This window comes from Cynara cardunculus (genome assembly GCF_001531365.2).
Source record: "Cynara cardunculus var. scolymus isolate 2C chromosome LG 15, CcrdV1, whole genome shotgun sequence".
In the NCBI taxonomy this organism is placed as follows: Eukaryota; Viridiplantae; Streptophyta; class Magnoliopsida; order Asterales; family Asteraceae; genus Cynara; species Cynara cardunculus.
In genome coordinates this window covers 9,176,644-9,182,676 of record NC_037542.1, presented here as the reverse complement: position 1 = coordinate 9,182,676, position 6,033 = coordinate 9,176,644, and the positions used below count along the sequence as shown (strand labels likewise).

General features: G+C 30.1%; 1 pseudogene; it reads left to right on the top strand.

Annotated features, from left to right (window-relative positions):
• The window catches only part of LOC112528498, a 5,191-nt pseudogene extending 3,071 nt beyond the window's left edge, over nt 1-2,120 (top strand).
• The last annotated feature ends 3,913 nt before the right edge of the window (nt 2,121-6,033 follow it).

The window sequence follows — 6,033 nt, the reverse complement described above, 5'->3', positions numbered from 1 at the left end:
TGGTAACTGTGAGATCCAATCTCAACCACAAATCAACGGATAAATTAGGAAATTAATAATTATGGTAGTTTGAGTTAAAATTATAATTAGAGGGCTTTTTAGGTATTTTAAAAAAAACTCCTCTCTCCTCTCTTCTCTGTCATCTCTCCGGTGAACATTAATCCGACAGGTACCAAGTAATCACAAAGCTACACAATGTGATACCCATTGTGATATACTGTGATACTAACTATGATATGTGATACTCATTGTAATACACAATGTGATACCCATTGTAATATACTGTGATACCGATTTCACTGGAGGCCGAAGATTGGAGGTCGGAGAGATGAGAGAGGAGAGAGAAGTTTTTAAAAAAAATACCTAATATGCATTCTAATTATAATTTTAACTCAAACTACCATAATTATTAATTTTCTAATTTATCCGTTGATTTGTGGTTGAGATTGGACCTCACAATTATCATAAACTAATCAGTTCTTATTTGATTAGGCCCATATATATATATATATATATAGACTTGAGATCATGTGAGACCAATTGTTTTTCGTGAGACCCGTAAGACCAATTCTTAACCCTTGGATTAGATCTATAATCTGACAAAATATAAACATTCATAAACGCCACGAGATTTCTTAATAATTACCAAATTGCCATCATGCAATTTAGACCATTAGATCATTAACTTATAAAGTTGATCAATGAACATAAATTGGTCTTACGGGTCTCACGAAAAACCTTTTATAAATTTGTAGATTAATGCATATTTTCTTTCCTTCAAAAGAAGTAAATAGAACACTTAATGTACATTTTCTCTTTTAAAAAATATATTTTGGATATTTACTAAAATACGTAGAACTTTCCGTTCTTTCTTCTTTTTTTGAAAATGAATTGGTGATTCTGCTTACACAACTTTTACCCGAAAAAAATCCCATTTTTCTGTATACTTTGGATCTTCTTTCGGAGATGCTCTAAGGTGTGATGTCCGAGTCATTGATATACATGAATGACTAAGAACGTCCACAAAGGAGCTTTTAGGCCATCTAAACTTGTAACAACTTTCGACGAAAACCCCATTCTTTTGCTTGTACAACCATGAACTCTTTAAAAAAACATGTTTTTTGCTTGTTAATCCCATTTTATAAAAACTTCAATGACAAGTTATAACCATTACAGATTATAGATTATTATTTATACACAAGATTGTATGATTTGATTTTATGGTACATATGTTTTCAGATGTCAAATTCTGGTGTATATCAAAACGACCATGATGAGATTGATTTTGAATTTCTTGGCCACGAGGGTGGAAGCTATTGGGCTCTGCAAACAAATTTGTATGGAAATGGAAGTATCAGAGGAAGAGAAGAAAAGGATCTACCTTTGGTTTAACCCCACTCGCCACTTTCACCACTACTCCATCCTTTGGAACAACCAACATACAGTGTAAGCCTACCTCCACAACTCATTTTATGTAACTTAAATTTATAGGACCAAACATTTGTATGACCTGTGTAAAAGTGTTACAATAAGTTTATAACTAAAAGCTTGTTAAGACGTCTAAAAACGTCCTATAAAACTTATTGCAACGCTTTTATGTACGACACATATTTGTTTGGGTTCTATTAATTTAAGTTTTGCAAAATAGTCTATTGAGACACTTGGACATCTTTGATGACTTCTAAAATCAATTTTGTTGTTGTGTCAACTGTGTATTTTTCTATTGGCTTAATTGATCTATAATCCATCTTGTAGGTTTCTAGTAGACAACATACCTATAAGAGAGATAATAAACAAGGGAGCCATCTCCTCTGTGTACCCGTTGAAGCCAATGTCTCTATATGCAACCATATGGGATGGTTCAAATTGGGCAACTAAAGGAGGACACTACCCTATCAACTATACATATGCACCCTTTGTGGCATCATTAGGAGAATTGAAAATCGAAGGTTGTATGACACAAGATACAGGTTTGCGAACAGATGTTGTATGTTCAAATAATGCAACACTATCAGAGCAACAGACGATAGCTTTGAATTGGGTTAGGAGAAAACATTTGTTTTACTCGTATTTGTAAAGACATAACAAGAACTAAATATTGGGAGTGCAATGGTCACTGATTTATTATAACCGAAGAAAATTTAAGATCTGTATATAAAACGTTGAAGATCGATGAAGAACTCAAAAACCCTAACTCGAGAGAGTTCCAACTCTCTTACTTTGGCCACATTAGTTTCAAATCTCACACTTTAGAGACATTTTGACCTACACAAACGGTACATAATAAATACTAAAAGATTTGAAACTAACCCGTTTTTTTAAATGATAAGGTTAAACGCGTTAAGCGTTTTCTTAACGATATATTAAATGATCGTTAAGTGTTTGTGTGAATGTAAGATTGATAAGGTTAAACACGTACAAATATTTGTTGTCTTTCTTAAAATCTCGTGTTGTGTTTTTTTTTTTTTTACAATTTTTTCTCTCTAAAATATTCTATTACTTATGTATCATCTATGCTTAAAGCAATATAATTCATTAGGAGCAAAAAAAGGGGGAAGATGACGTGACACCGTACGTTAAAGACTGCATGTTTAATTATGTACAATTTTTAATAATATTCGTCTTTTGTCATCGACTGTATTTTTAATATACAAACGAAAATGTTAAAGAGTTAGTTAGCAACCTACGCAACTGTAACGAGATTGTGATATTCGACAAAGGAATTGGAATGAAATTCAATAAAGTTTGACCGTACATTTTTGAATTTGAAAGAAAATAATAATAAAAGACGAAAATAAATTATCATCTTTAATTGGAGCATCAAATATTCAATAATTATATTACCACATTATTTTAAAAATCATTTTATTTCAAAAAATAAATCCGTCATATGTTGAAGTCAAAATTAATAAAATAAAAAAAAACTTACCAAAATTAAGGTTATATATGAACCGAACTTTTAGCGAACCGTTCGGCGGGAAGTTCGTTTATTTAATAAATGAATGAATATGAACAATTTTTTTTGTTCATTTAGTTAAACGAGCGAACATGAACAAGAGTCTCGTTCGTTCATTTATGTTCATAAATGTTTATTCATTTACCGTTTATTTTATATTAAGTTTAATATATAATCTTTTGTTTATTTACTTTGAATTCAAATAATATTTATTTATGTTCGTTTAGCCCATTCGTCTTTGTTCGTTTCACCCGTTCGTTTATATATTAAATTTAATATATAATATTTTGTTTATTTACTTTGAATTCAAATAATATTTATTTATGTTTGTTTACCGCCTTTCGTTTATGTTCGTTCATTTACATTCGTTTAACATGTTAACAAACGAACATAAACGAACACGAACACACCTGATTTCTAAACGAACAAACACAAACACAAATATTTTCGTTCATTTACCGTTCGTTTGTTCGGTCAAGTTAAACGAACGAACATGAACAAGCTTCTGTTCTTATTCGTTTGGTCCGTTACAACCCTAACCAAAATCTCAATCTCTCATCTTCCATATGTGTTCGTTTGGTTCGTTTACATACTTTTATTTGTTTTCCAACAAAATTTATTACAATATTCATTTTTTTGACAAAAATTATGTGTGATTAATTATATTATACATCTCTAATTCTTTTTAGTTTCAATTTTATTTATTTTATAAAAAATTATTGAAAATCTTTTTGCTACATCAATTCTTTGATATCCTTTACTTGGAAAGAAATAAAATCCACATCCAACTATCGGTATCTGATCCCTCAACTGGGAAATGGGGATTTTTTTTACGTTTGTGTAAATTTTTTCATGCAATCAAAAAATTTGATCTTATTGAGAAATCGATGTCTTACTCCATAACTTTGAGGGAAAAAGAGAACAATAGCCTGACAAGGGTTTCAGGTTTGGTCCGATTTAGGTGCCAATGGAATAGGTAACAAAGTTATCTTGCCACCCACTGCTACTAAATCACCACAATCAAATGTATGAGAAGTCAACATATTTAAATCTCATATTTTTTCAATAAGCCTAAAATCAAAAGGAATTTAATTTAATACAAAAATATATACATCTTCATATAACAATTAATAAGTCGAAAACTAAAAGAAATTGAATTTAATCTAAAAAAATTAATGTCATATGTACCAAAACATATCGAGTAATATCCAAAACCACATCTAATAATATTCAAAATATATTAAAATAGAAATCACCATTTATCGATTTAATAGAAATAAATAATATATAATATAATTCATTAATATATATATAGGTGGGTTATTATACAACCCTTCACATTTGTACAACCAATATAACTCAATCTCAACTGTCCATTTAATTTGATGAATATATGATTTCATAGAAGTTTTGATCGTTTTCTAATATAAATTATTGGTCATAATTAGTGAACTCTATTCATCTTCCATAAATATTCAAATCATAATAAATGAACTCTCTTCATCTCCATAAGCATCTCAATTTATTGGGTTGTATTGTTTGTACAAATGTAATGAGTTGCATTTGAAACACTCTCTCTCTCTCTCTCTCTCTCTCTATATATATATATATACACACACACGGGTATGTGGTGGGAAGGGGAGTGTGATGCCCGTCCCTGTCCCCATCCCCGATTTGAGCCAAACGAGGATCCCCTTCCCCGTCCCTGAGACTTGGTTTAATGGGGAATCTCCGTCCCTGACTGGGGTTGGTGGACCAGGTTCCCGATGAGTTGGGGCCAATTCAAGAACTCTTCTAAAACTCAGTTTGCTAAACTGGTGAAATTCTATTTCTTTCTTCTTTCCTACAATACCTTCATCTAGAAGAGGAAGAAAGGGTGTAATAAAAAAAGGCAAAAATATCCCTCACTTGTGTCATTCTTTAACGGAGTTATCTCGAAGGACCAAATCTGTAAGGATTTATAAACCACAGTAGCCATCGATGTAATAAATTACAAGGACCATAATTAATGGTAGATCTAGAAACTTTGGTTATAGGGGTCGTAATTTAAGTAATGGTCATGTGTTTATGTGGTTGACAATCTCTTCTACTTAAATACTTTCATTTTATTTATCCATTTGATTAGAGTGATACTCCACAAAGAACTCTTTTTAAATAGATTCAAGGAAGATCATTCACATTAACACTTATACATTAATTAATAAATCCTAACCCTAAATTAAAAAAAAAATTAACAATTTAACATCAATTCACAAACCCTGATCCTAACAACTAATAATTAACAATTATATATTAACTAACAAACTATAATCGTAACAATTCACGATTAATCATTAATGTAAAAAACAAAATATATCAAAAATTAACAATCAAAATTGCGCTAAAAAATTTATGAAGTCAAACCTTATTTTTTTTAGTCAAAACATATAGGGTTGAGTTCACATGAGACCAAGGGTTTTTCGTTAGACCCGTAAGACTAATTTATGTTCATTGATCAACTTTATAAGTTAATGATCTAATGGTCTAAAGTTGCACAGTGGCAATTTTGTGATTATTGAGAAGTCTCGTGACAATTTTGTGATTATGAATGTTCATATTGTAGATCTAATCCAAGGGTTGAAAATTGGTCTTACGGGTCTCACGAAAAACCCTTGGCTTCACATGATCCCAAATGTATATATATATTAGTTATTAACTATTTTTTTTTTATATAATGAAAATTTGAAGGGACCTCTATATAGTTATTAACTATTTTTTTTATATAATGAAAATTTGAATGGACCCCTATATAATTATAATTTGTTATTAACTATTATTTTTTTTATTCCTAATTGGATTATCTTCAGACACTTTTGACCTTTGGATCTCAAGCTCAAATAAATCAGGCATTACCCTTATATTTATTATTTTTTTTATATATATATATATATATATATATATAAGTACGTGTGTGTGTGTTTTATAATAATAAAAAAATGAAAATAATAATAATGAAGATAAATTTTTTATTACTCGAAATTTTTGGGTTTTAGAACTCTTCCCTCCTTCAAGAAATTCCGTCCTCGGAATTAATACTC